General features: G+C 44.4%; 1 protein-coding gene across 1 annotated transcript in view; it reads right to left on the bottom strand.

Annotated features, from left to right (window-relative positions):
- CYTH1 (cytohesin 1) overlaps positions 1-27861 on the bottom strand; it is a 78485-nt gene that overhangs the window by 45014 nt on the left and 5610 nt on the right. The gene's annotated exons all lie outside the window — the stretch shown is intronic.

Here is a 27861-nt window from a genome sequence, read left to right as displayed (position 1 = left end):
CACGTGCACAGACACACACACACGCCCACTCAGTATAATTACACAAACATTTCTGGTTAAATCAGTATTTAGTATTCCCATAAACACTGCTCACAACTCAGCTATATAATGTACTATAATTAAAATAACCACAGAATGGACGAAGTGTCCTTTGTTTCTGTTTGCTCGTGCCAGACTCTCTACCAAGCTATGCAACTGTCAAGACTGTCAAACGCACCGAGCGGTCTGTTTTCTGAGATGGCCTCCAGAAACCTCCACGCTCCCACTCAGCCTGGTCTTGTGGCTCTTGAGGCCCGCGTTCGGGGCACCACCCTGAGCACTCCCCTGGACATTTCCCACCACTGGACCTGAGTCTCTGATCCCATGTTTTTTTTCTTTCTTGGATTACTTGCTCATTTTGATGGAGCACATTCTCTAACAACTAACAGAGAGAGGCTGTGGAGGGGTGGGTTTTCATGGTCATTGTTGTGAATTTTGCATGTCTCTTCTCTCACACCTGACAGTCTGGCTGGGTGTGGCATTCTAAGTGAAGTCATGTTTCCTCAGCATAGTGGAGGCATCCACTCACTGTTTCCTCTTCCTGTATTGCTGGTAGTGATGGTACCATTCTGATTCCCAATATTTTGTATGAGACCTTTTTCCGCTCTCAGGAAGCTTTTAGGACCTTATTTCTACACTCAGTATTGTGAAATTTCATACGTTATGTTAGCCACCAGATAGAACCTATGTCTGAAGTCTTATACTCTTTAATAAATTCCTGTCCTTTGTTTTTTTCCAGTTCTTGTTTTTTGGAATTTCTATTAGTTAGACACTGGACCTCCATTGTGAATCCTTTAACTATTCTTATCTTTTCACTCCTACTTTTCCTCTCCTTTTTGAGCTGCTTTCTAGGAAATACTGTTGCAATGGCCCGAATGTTTGTGTCCCACCCACCCCAACTCATATGTTGAAACCCTAATGTGATGGTGTTTGGAGGTGGAGCCTCTGGGAGGTGATTAGGTCATGAGGGTGAAGCCACCTTGATGGGATAAGTGCCCTTATAAGAAGAGGCCAGAGAGTTAACTAGCTCTCTCTTTCTGCCACGTGAGGACACAGCGAGAAGACAGACCTCTGTAAACCAGGAAGAGGGCCCTTACCAAGAACCTAAACAGGCCAGCACTGAGATCTTAGACTTTCAGCCTCCACAACTGTGAGAAATAAACATTTGTTGTTTAAGCCACCCAGCCTGTGGTACTTTGTTATAGCAGCCTGAACTAAGACGATTCTCTGCTTTATCTTCCAACCTATCTATTGAATGTTCTATTTTTGCTATTTTTAATTTGCAAGAACTCACTCTTAATCTCTGAATATTCATTTTTGATAGCAACCTGTTCTTGTTTCAGTAATATAATTTCTGAGACTCTTAAGTATATAGTTATTTTTACATACAAATTTATTTATTTTATCTTATTTATTTTTGGCTGCATTGGGTCTTTGCTGCTGCATGTGGGCTTTCTCTAGTTGTGGTGAGCGGGGCTACTCTTCACTGCGGTGAAGAAACCCCCAAAACAGACAAGTAAAACCTGCTGGGATTGTGATTTTCAGTGGCAAATCTACATTGAATCTGTAGGTCCTCTGGGAAAACTGACATCTGAGTGTGCTGGGTCCTGAGTGCACTTTCTCTCTCCATGGATTTAGGTCCTCTTTCAAGTCTTTCAATAAAATTTTAGAATTTTTTTCCATTAAACTCTTGCACATTGTTGATAGATTTATCACCAGGTATTTAATTACTGTTGGTTGCTAATATATTGGAATGCATTTGTGCTTTATATGTTGACTTTGTAAACAGCAGCCTTGTCAACCTCTGTGAATGATTCTAACAATTTATCTTTAGGTTTTTTTTACCTTTTCTATATGGACAGTCAATCCACCTGTGAGATAATCGTTTCCTTTTTTTCCTCTTTACAATCCTTGTGCCCTTTTTCTTGCCCCATTTCCCTGGCTAGAGCGTTCGGGCCCAATTCTCCTGAGGCTCCGTGGCTGAGAAAGATTGGGCTAGAAAACCCTGCAGCACAGCATCAGTGAAGTTGCTGAGCGTGGACACCCTTCATTTCTTCGCCATCTTAAAGGAAAAGTTTTCTACATTCCTCCACAGAATATAACGTTTACTCTAAGTTGTAAATACCTTTTATCATGTTAAAAAAAGATTCCTTCTCTTTCTAGTTTGTCAAGAGATTTTTTTCAGTTATGGGTGGCTGTTCAGTTCTTTTAGTAATTTTCTTGCAGGTACATATGTGATATTGTTCCAAGAATATACAACCAAGTCATGAACTAGTCTAGCCCTGCACTGTCACGTGTGGTAACCACTACTGAGTTCTTCAAGTATGTTCTAAGTGTAACACACACCCTGGAGTTTGAAACCTTAGCACCAAAAAAATGCAAAGTATCTTAATTATTATATTGATTATATGTTGAAATGATAATGTTTTAGATATATTGGGTTAAATAAAATATACTATTAAGGTTATTTTTACCATTTATCTTTTAGCTGTTTAATGCGGCTACTAGAAAATTTTAAATTACGTATTTGGCCCACACTATGTTTTTTTGGACAGCATTGGCTAGACACACCAATGTGTGCGTGCAAATTTAGTCTATAATAATAGCTAACATGTATTGTGTCTACTAGGTGTCTGCACTGTTTTAAGCACTTTTACAATAACCCTACTAAGTGGGAAAAATTTCTCCATTTCCTAGATGAAAAAACTAAAAGACATGGAGAGAGTAAGCAAATAGCTAGTGAGCCGTGGAGCCAGACTATAACTCAAGCAGCTGACTCCTCAGCTCGCGCTTTTAGTCACTACCTTGTACTGATCACGTGGTATTTCAGATCAGCAGGGAAAGGATGTGCTCTTCAATAAATGGTGATGACAACTGACTATCTATTCAGAAAACATTTAGATTCCCTTTGCCATTCTATACTTAAAAAAACAAACAAAAAACCTCCAGATGGATTATAGGTCAAAGTGTGTCTTATATATGTATATGCACTTTGACCTATAATCCATCTGGAGGTTTTTGTTTTCGTTAAGTATAGAATGACAAATATAAGTATGTAAATATAAAAAGTATATATTATATATACCTATATATGTACACATATGTACATATGTACACTTTTAAGTGAATTTTTTCTCATTTTATTGCAAAGGAACATTACTTCGTAAGCAGGTCACAAAAACCTAGAAGTCATAAAAGAAAAAACAATTGACCAACTTGACTTCATATGAATAAACTTAATATATAAATATATTATTTATATTCTATTTTGTATGACAAAAGCTCTCATAAAAAAGGTAAGACTGGCAGTATAGTTGGAGAAAATATTTGCAACACTTAGAAGCAAAGGATTACTATCCAAAATATATGAAGAGTACCTACAAACCAATAAAAAGACAAACAACAGTAGCAAAATAGGACAAAGGATATGAACAATTCAGAGAAGAAAGACAGACAGCCAATAACCCTAATAAACAGGGCAGAATAAATTACAATAGCCAGTAGACTACCAGAGTGTTGAAGAGCATCGGTGAGGTTGTGGGGAAGGGGACATTCTCATAGTGTGTGGTGGGGAGCAGTTGGTGCCAAGTTTCAGAAGGCAGTTTGGTAATGTCTGTCCCAGTTAAAAATGTTTATACAGTACGCCCCTATGCCCAGATCTTGGTTTCTAAATACCATTCCCCATTAAAAGGAACCTGTGATCCTTGGGGAAATGGTTGATTCCAGGGCTGGGTAGGGAAAAATACAAAATGAGCCTGGAAAATCTTGTGATGGCAGGAAGTGAGGAAGTGCTCAAAGAATGATGGGGACAGGTTGAAAGACACAGGAGCCAACTTGAGGAAGCACCCAGCCATTGACACGAAAATTGGGGGGTGAGAAAGGATGACGAGGAACAGATATCCGCATCATCCCAGAGCATCTCTCAACAAGATTCTTAGGAATCACAAAAGGACAGACAGCCACAGAAACTTACAGAGACCTGGTGGACTCATCTTTACTAGATGTTCAAGGTTAACATCACTAAGGGCTTCCCTGGTGGCGCAGGGGTTGAGAGTCTGCCTGCCGATGCAGGGGACACGGGTTCGTGCCCCGGTCTGGGAGGATCCCACATGCCGCGGAGCGGCTGGGCCCATGAGCCATGGCCGCTGAGCCTGCGCATCCGGAGCCTGTGCTCCGCAACGGGAGAGGCCACAACAGTGAGAGGCCCGCGTACCGCAAAAAAAAAAAAAAAAAAACCATCACTAGTAAAAGGATTCATCACCATCATGGACCCTGACACAATGCACTAAGAACACAACCTCATTCTTGCCAAAAATGCACAACCTCAATTGAATCAGGAGAAAACTGCAGGCAAATCCAAATTGGGGAACATTCTACAAAATAACCGAGAAGTCCTCTGTGAAGTATCAAGGTCATGATACACAGGACTGGGAACTGTCGTGGTCAGAACTAATTGCAGTGGGGTCTTCTGAATTAGATCCTGGACCAGAAGAAAAGGACCTTAGTGAGAAAACTGGTGAGGTTCCAGTAGGATTGCCAGATTGCTTATTAGTATTGTACTGGTGTTAATTCGCTGGTTTTAATAACTGTACTGTGGTATGTAAGATAGTAACCTTAGGGGAAGTTGGGTAGAGGGCATATGGCAACTCCATGTTTTTGCAATTTTTCTGCACGTCTTAAAATTTTCAAAATAAAAAGTTAGCTGCCCAGACCTGTTGACTCTGTATTGCAGCGTTTCTGAATCTCTTCTGCAGGTACAGAAAGATAGAAGTAGAAGAATGTTGACTGCACACAGCCTGTGACAGCAAAGTACTGGAAACAAAGTTTCATCAGTACAAAATGAAAGTATAGTACAGATTTTGCTGTGGAATGTACCAGTTTAAAAAAACTGAGGTAGATCTATGTGCTCTGACATAGGAAAATCTCTAAGACATATTAATTGGAAAAAAAAAAACTTGTAGAAAAACACACACTGTTTAACCTTGTGATGTAGGCAGTAAAAAAAAAAAAAGACTTTTATTTTTGTATTTTATATGTTCTGCACTTCCCCCACCCCAGAACATAGTAATAATGTATTCCTTCTGTAAGTTAAACAGAAGTATGCTATATTCTGCCTTTAGTGAGATAATCCTTTTTTTGTGTTAAAAAAACTCAGAATTATCATTTAATATTTATGCTTTCTTTTTTTCTAAACACGATTCCTTTTTTTTAAAATTAATTAATTAATTTATTTATTTTTGGCTGTGTTGGGTCTTCGTTGCTGCACACGGGCTTTCTCTAGCTGCGGCGAGCAGGGGCTACTCTTCGTTGCAGTGCGCGGGCCTCTCGTTGCAGTGGCTTCTCTTGTTGCGGAGCACGGGCACTAGGCGCGCGGGCTTCAGTATTTGCAGCACGTGGGCTCAGTAGTTGTGGCTCTCAGGCTCTAGAGCGCAGGCTCAGTAGTTGCGGCGCACGGGCTTAGTTGCTCTGCAGCATGTGGGATCTTCCTGGACCAGGGCTCGAAACCGTGCCCCCTGCATTGGCAGGTGGATTCTTAACCACTGCGCCACCAGGGAAGTCCCAAGTATATAGTTTATAAGGTTTTCTTCCATATCTTCCATGACCTGTTTCTTCTGTTTGCTTTGTTCTGTTCTGTTGTTAATGTTTGGGGATTTTCCTCAAATGTCTAGTAAACAGAGGCTGTTCCTTTACATTTAAGAGAGAGGCACTGACAACCCGATTAAAAGCTCTGTGTAGTAGCTGTGACCTATTGAGTGGTGGGTGTCTTTGTAAAATAATAAAGCAATAACATGTGGATACCCCACATGTAGGACTCTGTAGGTTCTTTTTTCTTGGACAATGACCTAAAGAAGTGATCTCCAACCTCCTACCTGAGCTATGTGGGCTATAAACCTGGCCAGCAGCATCTGGGAAGCTAGGTAGAGGAGAAAGGGTAAGGAGCTCATAAGTAAGTACACAGACTTTCACTCAGTTTCCTTACAGGCTCATCTTCATGTTTTACCAAAGGGGAAGAGAAATCGCCTTGCTACAGGAGATGGAAGAGAACTAGAAGTCTTAACTGCCTGCCATGACTTCCAACCCACCCTCCAGTTTCTAGCCTCACTCCGTATCTCTATTCTCAGAGGCCCATGGTGCCTTGAAGTCTTTCTGAGATATGGAGATAAATTGTTTTGCTTCCTGATGGCCTCCTTCTCTGCAGCTTAGATCTTTCCTGATAAGCTGCCAATAGGAGAGGGGCTTAGAGCATGCAATCACGGGAGTGTCCTCAAACCCCCGGAAGTGCATCTGTAAGCTGGGGTGGAAAGTGACAAAGACCTCAACCTCCTACAGACAGAAATCCAGTCGCCTGGAAATACTGCAAAACTCTTTTAAAGGTTACTTCTACTTCCTGGATTAGCTGAAAAACATGGATTTGTACTGTTTTTCCTCACAGACACAAACAGCATCAAATCAGTATTGCACAAAAAAGACTTGAGAACAAAAGAAATACCGTGTGTGTCGCAGAGAATTCAAATGAAAAATTCCTGGACATGCACTTACCTTGCACCTGATCACATCTGCCAGTACGTACTTCGTGAGGCAGAATTTTTGGCAGTTTTATCATCAAAAGTAAAACTCAATTAGATACTTTTTTAAAAAAAGCCCAAACCATGCCCTTTTAGCCTTTATTTTATGTATACAATCTGAATTTCAATTTTTTCCAAAAAGAGTCATTACCTTTTGCAAGAAAAAAATGAGAAAGGTGCAATTCTTCACAAAATCTGGTGTTATTTTCTATGTGAAGAAAATCCACTATCAATGCCATAAAACTGAAAAAACATGTGGTTTTGAGTTTCTGTGCATTTTTTTCCTTGAGAAGGGGGTCGACACATCACGAGACGCTCAGAGAGGACCCTCGTGTGGAGGAATCTGCACCTGGACCCAGCCCTCCAAGAGTGGGTAAGGGCAGCACCATCCCTAGAAGAAGCCCGGGTAAATAAATGATTACCCACTTCCTGGTGACAATGGAACGATGCCCCAAAGGACTCACACCTGCCGTCATGATCACACTTGGAAACGTGTTGTGTACGCTTTAGAAAACATGGACTTGACATATTCGCAACAGACAGAAACATCTTCCTCCACAAGGACAGAGGAGCAACAGTACGACTCACAAACGAGCAAGAAGTATACTCAACTTGACGCTGATAACCATCGAACTACGCCTGTGAGCGGCTGCGGCAATTTTAAACGCCGTTTAAAATAGAGTCAAAATGCCTGGATGTGGTCAATTCAGTCTGTGCTGCCCTCTGCTGGCTACATGAGAAGACTGTTAAAGGGTTTACAATTAGCCATTTTTGCAAATAAATTACCTTTTGAATGTATACAGAAGAAGAGAGTCATGTTCTACCTAGTATACAAGCCATGCTCTGGTGATATTCAGCAGTTCTCATTTTATGAAGGGTTTTTTGTTATAAGAAAATTGGTTTGCCCTTTGTCTATACACTGTGACTGATTTATGGGAATGGGTAATAGCCAATGGGAATTTATGTTATATGGGCAGACACAGACAACAAACAATATACACAATAAATAATAAATTAACTAGCACGCTAGAAAGTGGTAAGTGCTATGTGAAAAGAAGGAATCAGGAGTGCGTGCGTGGGAGCAGTTATTAAAGTATTAAATGTGGTGGTCAGAACAGGCATCACAGAGGTGAAAGCTGAACCTCAGTGACTCCCCCCAACCCAAAACAAAAACACCACACACAGGCTTCTCTTGTCCAAAATCCTGTGGTGTGTGAAATGCATTTATATTCTCCTCTGAACCTCCTACTTCCTGTTCCACACCACGTGGACTAATGAAATTAAACAGGCACCCTCTACAAGATTGGATTCCCAAGGCCATTTCCCTATGAACAGACCTGGGCTCCGGGACCCAGAGCGACTGTGGCGGCTGAACCTCCCACTTCCTGTGTCCATTTAGGAGAAAGTCTCATCACCTGGTAACCTGAGGGTCTCTAACTTTCAACCTGAAAGAGCCCAATACCCTTAGGACACCCGCCCCCCATGTTCTAGCTGCTGCTCACACGCGCAGTATTCATTATTTGAAAACTCTAAGTGCTTAGTACTCTGTGTTCACTCAAAAAAGACTTGGGTCTCTACTGTGTGTTCAGTTTGAGCACCACACTAGCTGGGTGCTGGGGTCCGGAGGTGAAGAGAGCACAGGCCTCTGGAGGCCCCGGGTGGTGGCAGCAGTAGCGGTCACCTAAACCACCACTCACGCTGCTCAGCACTAGGATGCCAGGGCCGGGTGCTCCAAGTTCTTGGAGGAAGAACACCAAAAATCAGTCCCTGGGAGAGGCGGGGACGATGGGGATGTGAGCAGTCCAATAACGGAGAGAGACTTGAGAAAACCCACAATCTCAGTGGCATTATCTGGTATTTAGGAGGAGATCCAGGGAGATTCAAGTACCGCTTTGTGGCCACAATCTTAAAGGAAGAAGTAGAGATGACCTTTGGGGTGAGCAGGCACTGCGTGGGAGAGGAAGGGCATTATACCCAAAGTCACAGAATGACATTTGTGTTGGCCGGGCTGCACATTCTCTTCGCAGCCAGGAAACCTACCTGGAGAGAAGTTTGCAAGAAACTTTTGCAAGAAAAAGAGACCTAGGAAATGCAGATTCAAAGACAAAAAGATGTGGAATTCCAAACAAGAACCAGGCTCACAGAGCTGCTAGACAGCCTGAGGTCTTGTCACCCCAACTGAAGGGACACAGCTACTGCACCATAATCAGTCAGGTAACTGTGAAAAGCTGTACCAGTTTCCAAAGAGACACAGAGGTATTTTCACAGAAATACAGGATTTCTTGAGCATCAAAACAACCCTGGAGGAGATCAGGTGGCACCCCTACCACCACCATCACCATCCCCTGCCACGATGAAGGAAGCTGAGGACACGGGAGAGTGGAGGAGCCATGCCAACCACGGCTGCCAACACCAAGCCCAGTGGGGCCCTCCCGGGGCGGTGCCCTCGCCCCCATCTACTCTCCATGTGCTCCCCCAGCCTGACGGGATGCACACTCCGGGCACAGGGACCAGATACCCCTAGTGAGGAAGTCATCTAGAGTGAGTTCCCTTAACTCTGAAACTGCCTAGGAGACAGCCCCTCTCCACTTTATACAGATATAAAATATCTGTATTTTATAGATAAGTTTATAAAATACAAATACGAACCAGTAAGAAACTTTTCGTAAAGGCTGAATTCTGGTCTTTTTATCAAACTGCTTATGAAATAAAGCATAAATAGAGACTAATAGCTAACAGCATCTGTTAGCTATTAACAGACTTGAGTTTCCTATAAATGCTGCTGGGGATACACCCTTCACATGAATACCAGGAAATATGAATGTGAATGGTCACAGCAGCATTTGTAGCAATAACCCCAAAGTGGAAAACACCTAAATGTCCATTAAAAGTGGAACAGATTTTTTTTTAAATTGTGGCATACTCAAAAGATAAAATATCGGGCTTCCCTGGTGGCGTAGTGGTTGAGAGTCCGCCTGCCGATGCAGGGGACACGGGTTCGTGCCCCGGTCCGGGAAGATCCCACATGCCGTGGAGCAGCTGGGCCCGTGAGCCATGGCCGCTGAGCCTGCGCGTCCGGAGCCTGTGCTCCGCAACAGGAGAGGCCACAACAGTGAGAGGCCCGCATACCACAAAAAAAAAAAAAAAAAAAGATAAAATATCATACATTTGTAAAAGTGAACAAACTATAACTACATGAAACAACATGGATAAATCGCATGGACAAGCAAAAAAAAAAAAAAAAACAAAGCCTTTAAAATCAGAAGAAAACTTTACTGGAAGAATTTTATACCAAATCCAAAAAGTGTTAAGTACAGACCAAAATATTTTCTAACATGCAAACTCAGAACACCGACCTCCCACATACCCTTTCCTAGGAAACTTCTAGAGAATATGCTTCTGTAAACTTAAGGTAAACTGAAAACAGGAAAGACACAGACCAAGGAAAAGGTGATCGAACAGAGAGGTAATCCCCAATGACTCTGGGGGGCGGGGGGGAAATGGAAACAAAGGCCGCACAGCAGACTTACGAGCAACTGATCTAGACTTGAGCGGAAAAATGATGTGCACTGTCCAGGGGGACACAACTGACTGATGTGCTTAAGCAGATAGAAAGCATCATAGATAAGCTTGGGACAAAGCTGCAGTATTTTAGAAAACAATTGATAATTTCAAAGAAAACCAGGCAAAGGGAAAGTTGAGGCAATTAATAGCTCCAGGGAAAACAAAGAGTTGTACCAGGAAGACAGAATGACTACAGAACACCATGTGGCTCAGTAGCGTCGTGGTCAACAGAAAGTCTGCAGAGGGACTTCCCTGGTGGTGCAGTGGTTAAGAGTCCATCTGCCAATGCAGGCGACACGGGTTCAAGCCCTAGTCCGGGAAGATCCCACATGCCACAGAGCAACTAAGCCCATGCGCCACAACTACTGAGACCGCGCACCACAACTACTGAAGTCCGCGCGCCTAGAGCCCGTGCTCCGCAACCAGAGAAGCCACCACAATGAGAAGCCCGCACACGGCAACAAAGAGTAGCCCCGGCTCGCCGCAACTAGAGAAAGCCCGTACCCAGCAACAAAGACCCAACGCAGCCAAGAATTAATTAATTTTTTAAAAGCATGCATGTAAATTTTTATGTGGTGTACGATCTTTTAAACTATGTGTATATATTGTATCACTGAGATAAAATAAACTTTAAAATATTTTCTATTTTTCTACCTGAATCCCACCTATTCAAATTCCAGTTCTAGAACCTCCTCCCACAACCCTCTCACTGTCACGCCATGTACAGGAAACAAACTAAAGATGCTGACTCAGATTCATGCTAAGTTCCCCCTCTAATTTTATGACTTTTATGATTCTGTGAACTAAGACTCCCCTTCTCAAAGATGAAAAGTGTCTGCTGAAACAGCGTTCTATCCTCGCAGGTAATCACGGAGCAATCACGTTAGGCATTCCATCAGCTCAGTGTAATACTCATCACCCACCGCATGACGAATGGATGGTTTTAACGCTGTCCTGGGTCGAAAGGAAAATGTTCACGGATCAAACAAGCCTATGGTTTTGTGGGGGACAATGGTGACTAAGCTATCAGGCAAGTTCATTCTTTAACTGGAGTAAAGTAATACATGACAAGTACCAGCTATTTAAGATAAATTCAATTGATATTTCCAGAAATGATCTTTCTGGGGACTTCCCTGGTCGTCCAGTGGGTAAGACTCCACGCTGCCAATGCAGGGGGCCCAGCTTCGATCCCTGATCAGGGAACTAGATCCCGCATGCATGCCTCAACTAAGAGTGCGAAAGCTACAACTAAAGATCCCGCATGCCAAAATAAATAAATAAATAAATTTTTTAAAAAAAAGAAAGAAAGAAATTATCTTTCTGGTACTTTTACTACTTAGGGGAATGGTGTTCTGTGTACTTCTAAACCAAATTCAATTAATAACTTTTGGGAAAAAAACGGCCAGCCTTCAATAAATATGGAAACAACTGCCATCATGGTGTGAAATTTAAGCGTGTATGAAAGCAAAGTTCTCTGACAGCTCAAACAGTAAGGACAGATAAGGCTGGGGAACACGGGAGCCTGCCTGCCCCCTCTTCGTTGCTTTGGACATCTACTCTGATGCACAAGCACTGTATATCCTCTTCCTGTTTCCTTCGCTCCCTTTCTGCCTTACTAATTATACATCACCCCCTTTCTTTGTAAAACCACAAGACCAAGTTACAAAATCGGTGCACTCCACCCATCCTTTTACTCAGCTGACAGAGAGCAAAGTGAACCAGTGAAAAGAAAGAAGCCAGGGCCCTGCAGATGGAGCCATCACATGACAGAGGAGCAGGAGACAGACCACGCCCACCCTGTGTCACGGGCCAGAGCAGAGGAGGTGGAAGGCAGTACCACACGAGCAGCCAGTCCAAACTTCTTCTTGGTACCTGTCACTGATTTTAAAAACAAACTAATCGGAAACCATGGTTTTATCTAAAATCTAATCTCCTTGTTTTACAAGGCAGGTGGTTTCAGTAAAATACAAAACAAACAAGGAAACTCTAATAATCTATTACTGAAGAGGCGTTTCTTCAAGATCTTCAAGCTCTTAAACCACTGTCCAGATGTTTATTTTCCCTAAAAAAACCCCTCCCTTCCAGTCTCAAAAATATTCCTACCAGGTTTGGAGGCAGGTCTCTGTTTGAGGAATCTACCATCACCCAGAGTAACACCAAGTGCTCCCACACAAACCCTCTGGGTCCACCTGAAAAGGGACAGCTAATCAGGTGCCCAGAAGGGGGAGAGCATGGGATATGGGGGCACAGTGAGGTCCACACAGGGAGCTGGAGTCACATCCGGGGAGCAATGCCAGTGACCTCCACTCACGTGGCAGCAGGAGAGACAGAGAAAAACAGAGAACTTTAGAACGTGTTTGGAAGTAGAATCGACAGCACTACTAAGGAACTGGATGTGGAAAACGAGAGAAAGGGAGGAATCAGGGTTGATTTCTCAACACGTGATTTGCACACCACACGGGCAGACATGCTGTTTCCTAGGATGGGGACAGCTGGGGGCTCTGCAGTGCCACACTGAGCATGAGGCCCCGTTCAGACATCTCGGGGGGATGACAAATGAGGCAGTGAGCCACCCGAGCCTGCAGCTTAGGGGGAGGAAGAAGGCTAGAGGTACAGTCGGTCCTCATAATTCAAGCAGTTACGTCCTAGAAAGTCGCTGCTAACCCTGAATTGCCGAACACTGAACCAAGGTCCCCAGGGGAAATACAGGACTAGGTTCCTGCGAGCCCCTGATCCCACTTCCTCAAAGGATCAACACGTATGCTTGTTTCAGGACACCTCACTGACACTGAACTCATGCCTGAAGGAGGCTCATCAAACACGCGTGTGTTCTCAGTGGGGCACACCACGGCCTTCTTGCCCTGGGGAACACACCAGACAGCACATCCGCACTATGCGTGGGGCCATTTTAAACAGAGAAATCACCAGCAGAAAGGGCAAAAACGTGGCACTAAGCAGAGTGCATCCAGGGCCCTTGCTTAAGGCCTGAGCACTGAAAGGGGAGGTAGAGGGCCCTGGGAGCCGTGGTGGACCACCCGCATCTTTCACTGCCCTGCACACATCCACACACAACTTAGAGAGCACCACCCTCGTGCTGATCTGGGGTTACAAACGGATTCTAGTGAGGAGGCAAACTCACAAATACGGGATCCACAAATGACGAGGACTGGCTGTATAAACTCGGGAGACATCAGAGGATAGGCAGTACTTAATTAAAGCTATTGGTTATACCGAATGGTGATTCCAAATGTTCAGAAGATCCAATTAGGGGGAAGAAAGAGGGAGAAATGTGACCTACTTTACAACTTGCAGTCTATTCCCAGATGCCTGGAGTTAGGGGGACGCCCTCTCTTCACCAGTTATAAAGCTGGTGATTTGATCTCCACTTTCTGACTGCTTTCTCTATTTCCAGCAGTTCAGAACTTGAAAGGGAAAGAAAGGACTGTTATTCATTGCTCTCTCCCACTGGAAAGGAAAGAGCTTTATCATATGCATTTCATATCAATTTCCATAGAAATTACCTTTAAAATGTATCTAACTGGAGGAAAACCTCTATCATCAATTAACTGGTTTGGGATGATCAGGACAAATAATGCTGTCAAATAAGACGACAACTGAGAACTTTGCAAAAGCACATCAATGAGTTTGTAACTGTGACCTAGTAAATGGAGGTAATGTCACAAAGCTCTTATCACAAAGTGATGGTACAGATTAAATCCTATATTGAAAATGTAAAATGCCTACTTAAATACAAAGCTAAAGGTAGTTCTGCAGAATACAAAACTTCTTGTTTAGTAAAAGACGGTCCTGCCAAAAAGTCATGTATAATCCTGGTCGGGAAACAAGACATCCAAGAACACATCAAGAAAAAGAGTACACTCAGGGGTTATCCAATCTCCCCAAAGATTTACTCCTCCTTTCCTGAAGTCTTCAGGCACATGCCTGAGTGAGCTGTGTGACAAGAGTCACCAGGAGTGTGAGGACACTGGGGCCAAACCTCTCATCCCACCCCGAAGGCTGACAGACTGCGAACGAAGGCTCAGAGGGCTGCTGGCATCCCTAGTTCACACGCGGGGTTTACACAATGACCTGAGGGAATCCTGCAGGAGACGACAACCATTAAATTAAGCAGTACTAACAATCAGGACAGAAAACGGTACATAACAAGGTACTAAGTGGACTAAATCGGTGGTTTGCCACACCGCAATTATGAAAGGACCAATTTGCCAACTTTAAGATAAATTACTTTTAACTCCTGCCATCTAACTTGTCTGGGGACATAAATCACTGAATCTTTAGAATAACCTTTAATTAATACCTTAACTCCAAAGTAGAAGACTTTCTGCCTGGTAGTTCAAACACCAAAACCCCCTAAACAACAGAATTGTTCTAAAAATATTTTACAGAATAATCCCTTTTAAAAAAATATTAACACTCGCTCCCCCCTTTTTAAAAGAAGATTTACACTTTGAGTGGCAGTGGTGCAAGCAATCTAGTGGGTGGCAAAGGCCTGGCTGATGACATGACAGAGTGCCTATCCTCTGGCTACACTGGGGGAGAGGAATAAAGTGACCATCGAAGGCTTGTCTACGTTGTGTTTGTCTCACAAACATCATGGACAAAAGCCACGAGTTACCAGGGAGCAGCTTACCTAGACACACAGAGCAACTCTGCAAAGGGAAAGCACAGGAGACGCAGGCACACAATGCTGAGAGAACCTTCCTGAGGGCTACCCTGCCCTCACGCCTGATTCTGCTGTGCTCCTGGGTACATTTGCCCACCTGCAAGAATTTATACTTCTATATTTTTGTGTGAAGCTTTCTCTCCAATTTTAAGTAAGTACAAAATTGTGATTTTGTACAAGAACAGAAAAAAAAAGTTAGCATTTACTTTGTGATTGTTTCAAGTTTTACGTCACTTTTTTTCTAGGAAAATCCAGTATTTTTTTTGATTGATGCAAAATGATAACATATTAAAACATACTTTCACTGATTTGCATATTATTCTCACATTAAATAAAAGCTTCTCTGAGACATTTTAAAACTAGTTACATACCATTTGTACATACCATTCCTTATTACATTTTACATATAATAAAACGTTTTTTAGGAGAAAAGGAAAACCCCACGATACAAGCCAACCATTCCATCCATGGATATTAACCCAAGAGAAATGAAAACATGTCCACACGATGACTTTACATGAAGGCTCACAGCAGCTTTATTCACAATGGCCCCAAACCAGAAACAATGCACACGTTCATGACAGGTGACTGGATAAATACACTGTGGTCCATCCAGACAATGGAACACCACTCAGAAACAAACAGAAAAAACTGACATCCCAAAAATGATCTCAATTACTTCATGCTGAGTGAGGGCCAGACACAGCAGAGAAAACACTGTATGATTCCATTTATATAAAATGCTGGGGAACACAAACCAATCTGTAGTGACAAAAAGATCCAGGGTGCCTGGGGTAGAGGGAGGGATGGGCTGCAGATGGACGTAAAGAACCTTTTCATGGCAATGGAAATGTTCTGTATCTTGACGGTGATGGTGGTTTCAATGGTGTACAAATCTGTCAAATATAGCTCATCAGACTGTACACCACATAGATACAGTTGATTGTATGTAAATTATACCTCGATAAAGTTATTTTTTTTAAAACTACAATAAGGGGGAATCAGAAAAGTTTGTAGCAAAAAGATAAATGGAAATGAATGTACTTGTTACCACTAAGTAAGATGTTTCAACGTCAACGCTGGTATCCTAGTTTGCTGTGGAGGCCCTACCAAGTCCTCCAGAATGTCCGCTGACGATGGCCTTCAGAGCAGACACTCCCCAGGCTCCTGCTGCATGTCACCCCCTTGACTGATGTACACAGAGCACCTCACTGGACCCTTCACAATGCCCTGCAAGGCAGGTGCGACTGTGTCGCTACCCCCAAGTCTGTGCCCCTTAGAGAAGACAGATAATCTGCCCAAGGCACAAGGTGGCCAGGGTAAAAATTAAGGCTGACTGATGAAAAATTCATGACAGTGCGCTTTGCTCTTGTTTTTTTTTTTGTCGGCGCCACGCGACTTGTGGAATCTTAGTTCCCTGACCAGGGATCTAACCCAGGCCCTTGGCAGTGAAAGCACGGAGTCCTAACCACTGGACTGCCAGGGAACTCCCAAACAATGCACTTTGGAAAGAGTATTAAAAGACAAAGTTATCAAGCCAAGTTTAAGCTTCTTTCTACCAGAGAGTCCCTAAACAGGCACTGTCCTCCCTATCTGTACAGAAAAGGATTCTAAAACCTATCTGTTCAGAATTAAATTGTGGTTTGTGTAGACTCACTTTCAAAAGTCTTTAACACAATTTGTGGATGCAGATGTCTATAAAAAGCCCTTTTCAGTCACAAGGGGGCACAGGAGTGCTGAGAAGTCAGGAACACAAAGCTCAACAGCTGGTCTGTGTCCAGTAAACACAAGGTGGGAAGCAGATGAGTTCTCACCCTAAATTAACTCTTTAAGAAACCCTCATCTGAGCTCAACAGAGAATACAGCTGGATGAAACATACCCAGAAAAAAGCAGCTCCTTTTCTTGGTTAAAGGTCAAAGTTCTCCTTCCATCTAGAATACAAGGTCCCTGAGAACTCTGTTCACGTCTAAATTCCAAGACCCACAGAGTGCCCAGCTCCTAATTGGTACTCAATAAATATCTGTTGACTAAATTAACAAGAAATGACCTGGGAAAGAAGCTGCTATAATTCCCATTCTGATTTATACGAGCACTAGGCAAGGTCTTAGAATAAAGCTACCCCACCAACACTGAGAAGAGAGAGAAAAAAATATTTAAAAGTTACATCAAAAAACGAATGAGTAAAAAACAATTCAGGGCTTCCCTGGTGGCGCAGTGGTTGAGAGTCCGCCTGCCGATGCAGGGGACACGGGTTCGTGCCCCGGTCCGGGAAGATCCCACATGCCGCGGAGCAGCTGGGCCCGTGAGCCATGGCCGCTGAGCCTGCGCGTCCGGAGCCTGTGCTCCGCAACGGGAGAGGCCACAACAGTGAGAGGCCCGCGTACCGCAAAAAAAAAAAAACAGAAAAACAATTCAATGTTTGGAAGGATAAATTAACAAATATCATCATATACTAGTGTGAAATGTAAACGTAAATGTGACAGAACTTTCTGGAAAATCACTTGACAGTACATATCAAGAGACTAAAAAAAGTTTTTAGTCACTGACCCAGTGATTCCACTTACAGGAATCTAGCCTAAGAAAAGAAACAGAAATGTGGGCAAAGTTTTACCAACAATGATGTTACAGGGTTATTTGCTACAGGAACAGAGAGGAAACTTCTAAATGACCAACAAGAGAGGACAATTAATCACATCAGGGCGCCACCACATTACACTGCATTCGGCACAGGCAGGCCACCATAGGGCCCCAGCATCCCCACACGTCTTTTGTCACATCTGGTTGGTCAAGGAGACCGCAGCATGACCTGCTGGCTCCCAGGGGAGTGCTGGCTTGTCTGCTGCTTGCTGTGGAAGGTGCTCAGCCCTGGGGCCCTGGTCCCTCGGCTGCAGACCAACCCAATTCAAGCGTGCCCATCGTCTGGGCTCATCCCATCACCCTGTGGGACTTGGTGTAGGGGAAGCAGCAGCCCCAGCCTGGGTTCCGGTGTCTGCTGGGCTCCACGTGATAAACTGTCTGGTTCTGACCCAGTGAGGCCTGCCACCTACCTCCAGCCCCTCCTTTGGACTCTTGCTTTTCCCGCTGTCCTCTATGAGGATGGGGTCCTTCCCTGGCAGATGCCACCAAAAAATCATCCATATATAAATTTTAATAGCACAGAAAAACACTTATGTTTTTTTTTAAAAAGCTACGAAACATTCCACAGAGTGACTGGAACTAGTTTTTAAGCTTTTTGGTGGTGTTGTTGCTAATAAAATCCAGACATATAACCCCCAAGCTTCAGTTTATCTAGTAATTCCAAATTTCTCCTTATCAAATCTCACACTCCACATTTCCGCAGCTGTTTTATGTAAATTACTTTCACATGCACTCTCTTATTTGCCCTTTCAACAACCCTGCAAGGCAGGTAGGAAAGATACCACTGTCTACACTTTGCAGGGGTCGTGGGGATGCTAAGTGACTTGCCCAAGATCACAGGGCCATTAGAGACAGTACCAGACCCAGAAGCCAGGCCAGACTACACGTGCAGTGCTCTTTCTACCATACCATTCATGCCTGCTCAGCACTATATAACCAGACTGCTAAAATGTGATAAATGGAGTGGATGTCCTCCCCTTTCTCTCTGCTAATCCACTTCCCTTCAAGGTGGGAACTTTTCTGAGCAGCTGCTCTGTTTTCTATTTCATTGATTTCTGCTCTTTTATATTCTCTGTCCTTCTGCTTGCTTTGATTTCATTTTCTCCTTTTGGCTAGTCTCTTAAGATGGAAGCTGAGGTTTAAGCTTATTTTTTAAATCCTACATTTTCCAAAAAGGACTTAAGGTCGGTGGACATGTAGGAATATGCATGAAAGAAAACTATACCAAAACGTTCACAGTGATGAGTCCACGGGAGTTCGTTACACTCTTCCCTGCACTTTTGCATGTGTTTGAAATTTTCCATCATGTTAACTTTTCAAAGCTCGCCCAAAGTGCTAAAGAGGGCATATACAATTACAGCCAGCCTATCCACCAACAACCCCTGAGGAGAGGCTGAGAGCTCCTCCGAAGACGCTCTGGCAGGTGACTGCGGGCCTCGGCCCTTCCACAGGCCTCGTGTGCCTGGCAATCCACGTCCCAAGTGGGACATGGGAAGGCTCTTTTCAGGTCACTTCCTCTGCTGTGCAGATCAGGGCTCCAGGATGGCGCCTGCCCAGGGGCTGCCCAGCAACTGAGCAACACACAGGGAAAGTGTCTTCTAAAAGGAGCAAAACTAAAACCACACAGACACTTGGGGAAGCTGAAGTGGGGAGGCATATAAACTTGGTGGCTACAATAAAGGAGTTTAAAAAAAAACCCAAGCTTGGTTATTTTTTGCTCCTTTGATCTGCTGAGCCTCTTCTTACAAACCTCTGCTTGAAAGTTCAAAATCCTCTAAGGGGAATTCTGAATGGCCTAAAGCAAAACCACATCAATTAGACGGTTACCTTAGAAAAATGCATTTAACACTCAGCCAACCCTTCCTACAATCCTTGACACAAATCCTCACACCATCATTTCAAACAAACGCAGGAAATAAAGGGAACCATCTCTAATGCAAGCCAGGGCCAAGCAACGTGACCCCGAAGAGAGCAGCGCAAGCTTCCTGAGAGTGGGTCTTCTACATCCTCGAATTTAGGCTCTTTGAAAATATGTGTGTACGTGTGTGTACATATGTATGTATGTATGTATGTATTCATTCATTCCTGGATCCTACCCTGGAGGGTCCCGGTTCATTAGCTATGGCTAGAGTGGGGCCCCAGAGTAAACTGCCTTTTAAACTGACACAGGCGATTCTGTAGATTAGCCAGGCGTGGACACACCATTCTAACCCCTATTTACTAGATTACCAACTCAGATGGGCAGGTTAAACAGACTATTGATACTTTTGTAATTTCAGCCTGAGTCCCGCAGCAGTGCAGGAGCACACATCCTGGCTCACGCGGTCTCTATGTGCGCGATCCCCCGACTTTTGCGTTCAAACGGTCCCGAACTTATTTTCTCCAAGCAGCAAATCTCCAATCACAATTCAGTCTCACAGAGACTGTTTTCTTCAGTTCTGTGGCTCCAGGCAAGAATCGGGGGATGTGTAACCTATTTTTGTGTGGAAATCAACTGACCTTGGAGATAACACAGAGAACTAAAACCGTGCAAACTTCCTAGAGCCTAGAAACCCCTTTAAAAGTCAAAAGTGACTTTTAACTACATGCTTGTCTCTATCAATTGTGTTTTTACCATAAGGATGTTACTTTCGTAATTTTTTTAAAGTAGAAGTTTAAATTCCTCTTATGAAAACGCTATATGTACACATGTTTATATGTTTAAGAAAATGAGAGATAACAGCAAGATCAGAAAAGGGAAAGGACAGTAGTATTTAGCCAAAAATTCAGTTTTGTATCCTTGAAATCCATTCAGGGTGGAAATCAAACCAAATGAGCCTTTAACACGAATTTGTGAAAGAGTAATCACACCTAGCCTGCTTCCTCTACACGGATGCCCATCAAGTGACGTGAGGAAAAAAGGCAGATGACTGGGAAAATAATCACCGAACAATGTCATGTCAATATATTCCTCTAGAATAATGAACTCCTTTTTCCTATCAAGCTCCATTGTTCTGGGATGTTTCCATTACCTGAAACCAAAAAAAAAATTCTGCTTGCTACCAAGGTAAGTACAAAAACATTCCTAAGGACGGGCAGCAACAACACAGCCTCTGACTGGAGACCTTCTCTGTTCCGGCAATTTGATGACAAACAGGGCTGCTGAGGAGCAGAACAGGACATACAGGTCAGAGTCTGTTGCTGCTCTGCATGTGTGCTGAATGAGGAACGCTCTTCTAGGACAAGAAATGCTTTACAAAACTAGAAAAAGCCTACACAATACTGTAGTCCTTCCTATTCACGTGGAACATCTCCTCAAGAAGAAACAGGTCCCTCCTCATGAGAAACAGCCTAGGAACAAAAGCGCTAGGGTGATGTGGTCTGCAGAACACGGCCCCCAGAGATGTCCTGACCCTAGTCCCTGGACCATGTGGATCTGGTAAATTCCACGGCAAAGGGGAATTAAGGTTGCAGGTGGAATTAAGGTTGCTAATCAGCTGGTCTAGAGATGGAGAGATTATCCTGGATTACCTGGGTGGGCACAACGTGATCACAAGAGGGCTTAAAAGTGGAAGTGGGGCAAAGTCAGCATCAGAGTGATGAGATATGAGAAAGACTTGATCAGTCATTGGTGGTTTTGAGGATGTAATGAGAGAAATAAAACAAAACAGATGTAATAGGGCCACGAGCCAAGGGATGCAGGTGGCTTCTGAAGGGTGGAAAAAGCAAGGACATGGAGGCTCCCCTAGAGCTTCCAGAAGGAACAGAGCTGACACCTTGATTTTAGCCCTGAGACCCATTCCAGACTTGTGACCCACCCCCAGAACAATAAAATAAATTTGTGTTGTTTTAAGCCACTAAATTCATGATGATTTGTTACAATAGCCATAAGAAAATACAGTGAAGCCACTTCTTCCGTCTCTCTACGGTGCTGAGGGCACGTCCAGAAAAGATCCAGGTCAAAGCAGCATCCTACCAACATGCCCAGTTGCTTTCCTGATTTTTTTAATCCCAAAAATTTTTAATCCTTGTCAAGATACATACATTTGTCTAATACCTTAATACTTCCTAAAATAAAGTGGACTCACACCAGAAATCACCTTACTGTAGGTTACGTCAGCCCTCTTAAAGAATTTCTTCGTCTCACTCATCTTTCAAGAATAGAATAATCATATGTTTTGTCCAAACATCCCTTTTCTAAGATTTGTACTGAAATCTCTGCACGCATAGAAAGCGTCCCCATGACGCTTGCAGCAAGCCAGCAGTGTGGAACTTCCTAACTGGTTATACCACAACCAGCTGCAGCAAGAACCAAGCCCCCAAATAAACCACAAAACACAGAAGAATGAAAAAGGACAGAGCACGTGTGAGATAAGAGGGGTAAATTCTAATTTCAACAACAACTTGCAAGTTTACAGGAGCAATTTCAATGACCTTAGTTTCCACATCAAAACTAGATGGGCGAGAGAGAGTGTGGATTCAACAATTCCGTCAACAAACTCAGTCTGCAGTGTACCGGGCCCAGTCTTAGGCACCTGGGTTGTGTCTGGTAACAGAAGATGAAGATTCCTGTCTCCGTGGAGCTTCCATTTCAGCTGGAGAAGACCAGCCACATGTAATAAACGTAATTGGTAGCAGGCAATGAGTGCCTAGGGAAGGGGGTGGGAGTCAAGCAGAGTTGGGGGGCAGAGGCGTGCAGTGCAGGCTGCTTAATTAACTGCACGCAGATCTGGGTAAGCCTCCCTGGGAGGAAGGGAACCTAAACCAAGGCTGGTAAGCGAGGGGACTGATCACGAGGATGTCCGGGTGGGAAGCATCCCGGCAGGCAGTGGGCCGAGTGGAAAGGGCAGAGGTGTAGAGGTCTTCAAGGGCCTCCCTGGAGACCATGGCCCAGAAGGTGTGCCTCCAGGGCTAGACCACAAAGGCTAGGGCAGAATCCCTGTTTCTCTGAGAATATTGTAAACCCACAAAATAATCTTTCAATTCCAACCCTGCAATCTTTTCAGAAATTCATTTCCTCCATGCTTTGTCTGGACACTGGGGGAAATCACTGGAAGTGTTTGTCAAAGTTACTGAATCAGCTGAAGAAGTCACCCTTGCCCACCACCGGTAAAAGTCACCATGAAGGAGGAGAGCCACTCCAGGGAGGAAGTGTGCCTAACGCGGCTACTAAGGTGACCACGAGGTCTGGGACTCTGAGACGACAGCCCAGGGTGCTCAGGAGCTGCTTCAATCCCACTTTATTGTTGGGTGTCATCCTGACACAAGAGTGATGGTCCAGGGGAGGTGAGACTTAGGAGGCGAAAAGCAAGAGGCATGAGAATGAGGACGCTGGGGTCCTAGGCTGCCTGGGTGTCCTGAACCACAGCCCTCTTGCAGGCGCTCCTGCAGCTGGGCTAAGAGCAGTCAAACGACCAAAGGCTGGTTTCAAAAACTCCTGCAAACACTGTCATAAATCAGCACGCTCACTTAGGAATCTAGGCCCCAAAAGTCTTTTTGAGGCTGCAAAGCTGAAGTCCTGCTCCAGAATCCTCGGTGACCCCTCTAGGCGACTGTCGTACGGACGAGGCCCTGACAGGAGGCACAAACTACGGAGTTAGAGCAGCAGTGGCGGAGGGGGGGTGATGCTGGAAGGTACCATCATTCCCCTGAAGAAATACCGTGCCACCACAGCAGTCTCCTGTTTCACTGTTGGGTTTCCTCTCTCAACAGGCTCTTTATTATTTTTTTTTTTTAATTTTATTTATTTTTTTATACAGCAGGTTCTTATTAGTTACCTATTTTACACATATTAGTGTATATATGTCAATCCCGATCTCTCAATTCATCCCACCACCACCAGCTCCCACCCCCCCCCCCCCCCCCCCCCCCCCCCCCCCCCCCCCGCCTCTTTCCCTCCTTGGTGTCCATACATTTGTTCTCTACATAACAGGCTCTTCTATGTGGTCCTAAGGGGTGAAAGGTGAGAAGCCACACCAGGAGGCGCCTGGAAATGGCTGAGAGGCCAGCTTCCGGGCAGATCTGCAGGAGGCAGGACTCCTGTATTAACCTTCACCTGGTTACCTGGGCTTCGCATATAAACTCTGGCTGCCCAACCATAGGACGTGTCTGGCTCCAGGGGACCCTCAAAGGCCAGAAGCGTGACTCCTGTCGCCACACCAGCCCCCATTTACCAGAGGCCCCAGGAAGCCAACACAACCCAACAGACTAGGAGAAAGAAACAGGCTTTACTGTATGATCTGCCTAACCCCTCAAATCTCAACCCTAAAATTAACAATGGGCTCTTTCAATATACATCTGTTTAATAACCTGCAACATAGGTTTAAACCAAAAAAGTAACCAAAGTGTATCAAGACATGGAACTCATGGAATTGGAACTCCTAATTCCAGGAGAAAAACAGGAAGTTTAGGAAGTTTATAAAAAGTATACAAGGCATGTATACCTTTTACATGTATAAGCATGTAACAGTGAAGAGAGGGGTGTGAGATAATAGGAAACAGGGATGAGCAGACTAAGTGAAGTCACAGACAGACAAAGACAAATGTCATATGATGTCACTTATATGTAGAACCTAAAAAATAATACAAATGAACTTATTTACAAAACAAAAAGAGACCCACAGAAAACAAACGTATGGTTACCAAAGGGGAAAGTGGGGGCAGGGATAAATGAGGAGTTTTTGATTAACAGATACACACTACTATAAATAAAACAGATAAACAACAAGGGCCTACAGTACAGCACAGGGAACTATATTCAATATCTTATAATAAGCTATGATGGAAAAGAAGCTGAAAAAGAATATATATATTTGTATAAATGAATCACTTTGCTGTATACTGAAACTAACACAACACTGTAAATCAACTATACTAAAATTCAAAAGAAAAAAAAAAAAGAACAAGCAGGCCGGCAGCAGAAGTGGTGAGCACACAGACTCTGCAGTCTGAGAAATCTGGTTCCAGTGCCAACTCTGCCACTCATCAGCCAGGTCACCTTTTATAAATAAATCTCTTAACCTTTCTGTCTTGTCACCTGTTAAGAGGGCGCGGCCACTGTTCCTCCCACCCAGGATTACTGTGAGGACTAAATAAGAATGTACAAAAGATGTTCAGCAGTGAACTTAGTGCACAGTTAACTGCTGCTGCAAAAACAGTTATAGTGGTAACACGTGCTCTGCAGTGCTCCCACCTCATTTCATCCCAAAGTTAGGTGGTTTACTCAAAAGTGTCTCTCACCCAAAACACACTGAAAACTAGAACCCTCCAGGCTCCCACAGCATTTGTTTATATCTTCATCAGAGCATCTGTCATATATTCTTCATTGAAATTTTTCAATTCATCAACCCCCCTACACTGTGAGCTTCTTGAAAACAGGGCCCGTATTTTAAAATTCTTCATAGCCTCGGCATCAAGCAAATGCCCCAACACAAAGAAGATAATGAAAATGGGATGAACAGATGGATAGATGATGGGCAGCCGGGAAATACTTTAGAAGGCAAGAAAGACAAAGGAGTAGAGTATTTTTTCAAGCCTGAGTAACTGGGGTGATAAGTAAATGGGGATAAAAGTTTTAAAAACAAAGGGGGGGAGGAGGAGTCTGGAGAGGAGAGCAGAAGGGAGAGAGGCAGAAGGCCACCTTCCCATGCTGAATTTGAGATGATGGACTACCCAGGGGCAGCTGAAAATGCAAGAATACAGCTGAAAATCAAAACACTCTCTTAATTTCAATCATTAGGGCTGTTGGAAAAAGTATTTCAGGGAAGCGGAGATCATAAGAGAAAGTAACTTAAGCTCAAAAGGTTGCAAACACATGCAGTCCGGCAGCTGCTGTGTGTAAAAGCCTCAACAGACAAAATGAAATACGAGCCCCATCCTACATGGGGTTCACAGCACATGGTCTATGAAAACCTTAACCCAAGACTGGTTCAGAGTAGTTTTCAAACAAGAGTCTATACACAGTCTTAAGTGTCCCCAAATTTAAAACAAAAGCCTCTCCATTCTGCATTGCCTTCTAGCTGCTGCCCCCTCTCTGTTCATTTCATCTAGTTTCTTAAAAGAGTTCTATATATACATATATAGAACTGCACAGTCTCCTTTTCGGGCTGCTTCCTCTGCCCAGCCCTTCAACGGTGGCACGCCCAAGATGACGTCCCTGGACCTCTTCTCAGTCAGCATGTCACATCACCCCTTCCCTGCTTCCACTCCCACTCGTGTGTTGGTAATTCCCTGAGCTCCAGTTCCTAATCCAGCCGCCTAAACAGACCTCCCCCCGTGGGGGGCCCGTACGAACCTCACGACTCCACTCAGTGTGTCCTCACCTGAGCTCCTGCGTTCAACTCTGCACACTCAGGCTAGACACTCTCTAAGTGGTCGGTCTCCCCGAGACTCAACCTGTTTCCTTATCGTCCTTCAAAGCTCTGTCCCTCCCAAACTCTGGCAACCAAATCCTATCAATTTCAGGTCCTTACTCAGTCTCGTGCTTGTTCCCCCCTTCCTCCCACCCCTACTGCCTTAACTCAGGCCCCATCCTCTACCCCGCCCGGATGCCTGCAACAGCTCCCAAAGGGGCTCCACGCTGCCCAGCTGCACCACACCAGACAGGGGAATCTTTCCAATATGCAAAATAATCACCTCGAAACAGGCCAGCCCAACCCCTCATGGCTCCTCGTGGCACAGAGAAGAAAGTCCTGGGTCCCACGCAGGAGCCCTCAGGACCCTCCCCGCCCTCCCCCGGGGGCACACAGAACCATCTGCAGCTCCCCGCAGGAGCCGGTTACTCCATTCGCCTGGCCTCTGCTCAATCTCTCTGCCTGAAATGTATTTCTTTGCCATATCCACCTAGCTAGCACCAACTCAACTCAAAATCCAGCCCATGTGTCAGCTCTTCCGTGAACTGTCCTCTGCCCAATCCGGTCCCACCCCGACCCCAGGTAGAACTGCTCTCCTCTGTGTGCCTGAGTTTTCCTGTACACCTGTCACATCCACTCTAATACTCTCCTTCACAGCCTTCTTCCACGTCTGTCTCCTCCTTCTCAGCTCGAAGCATCTGTGACAGTAGGGGCTGCGTGGTGTGGTCACTAGTGCTTGTTGACTGAATAAGCCTTTATAAATTGTTCACAGAAACCAAGCCTGTTTCAGGACTACTGAAGGGGAAAGTTTTTTAATAGCATTAAACCAATTCCATCATTCATACCCAACTTTAATAATTACAATATAGGCTGCAGGGGCTTCCCTGGTGGCGCAGTGGTTAAGAATCTGCCTGCCAATGCAGGGGACACGGGTTCGAGCCCTGGTCCGGGAAGATCCCACATGCTGCAGAGCAACTAAGCCCATGTGCCACAAGTACTGAGCCTGCGCTCAGAGCCCACTATCCACAACAACTGAGCCCGCGTGCCACAACTACTGAAGCCCGCGCACCTAGAGCCCGTGCTCCGCAACAAGAGAAGCCACCGCAATGAAAAGCCTGCATACCGCAACAAAGAGTAGCCCCCGCTCACCACAACTAGAGAAAGCCTGCGTGCAGCAACAAAGACCCAACACAGCCAAAAATAAATAAATACATAAATTTATTTTTTTAAAAAAAACAATATAGACTGCAACAATGCCAGATAAAGGCATGCTTTTGAAATAGAAATGTCCTTTTTATTTTGGGCCATGCCATGCCACACGGCTTGTGGGATCTTAGTTTCCCAACCAGGGATGGAACCCAGGCCCCCAGCAGTGAGAGTGCAGAGTCCTAACTACTGGACTGCCAGGGAATTCCCATAGAAATCTTCTTGAAGACTCAAAAAAAAAAAAAAAAAAGTGGAAGACACAGAAAGCACTAGGCTAAGGAAGGTGACACCCTGACCCTCTCTAAAGCAGCCAGGCCTCACAGGAAGCAGCTCACAGCCATCTCGCCACCACAAAAGCAGAAAGACGCAGCATCGCAGCATCTTGCATAATGAAGAATAACAAAAATCCCCTACACAGCCTTCACCCTATATTACATTTTTTTAGTCCATGGGAAGAGAGAAGGAAAACAACATTACCAGCAGTTTCAAAGCATGTGGGATTCACTTCTTGAAAATTTCTAAATAATTTTCCACCTCCTCCAGACCTCTATTATTGCAACTGAAACTGAGTGACAATAATTAGAGAGACAGTCAAGAGGCAGTGTGGCAATGGAGCAGACGGACAGGTTCGGGCAAAGTGCTTTTCTTTCAGAGCCCCCTGTCCACAACTTTTGTCTTGGAGGGTGAGCAGGAAAGGGGTGAAGAGGGCTACAGGACTGGAGACTCCACCAGCCACACGGCTCTCAGGCTCAAGCTTTCCGTCCTCTGCCTCATGTCTCTCTCATTGACACACACACACACACACACACACACACACACACACACACACACACA

Source organism: Monodon monoceros, unplaced genomic scaffold (assembly GCF_005190385.1).
Source record: "Monodon monoceros isolate NGI ecotype Baffin Bay Population unplaced genomic scaffold, NGI_Narwhal_1 Super_Scaffold_9, whole genome shotgun sequence".
In the NCBI taxonomy this organism is placed as follows: domain Eukaryota; kingdom Metazoa; phylum Chordata; class Mammalia; order Artiodactyla; family Monodontidae; genus Monodon; species Monodon monoceros.
This window is presented reverse-complemented; position numbering and strand designations above follow the sequence as displayed.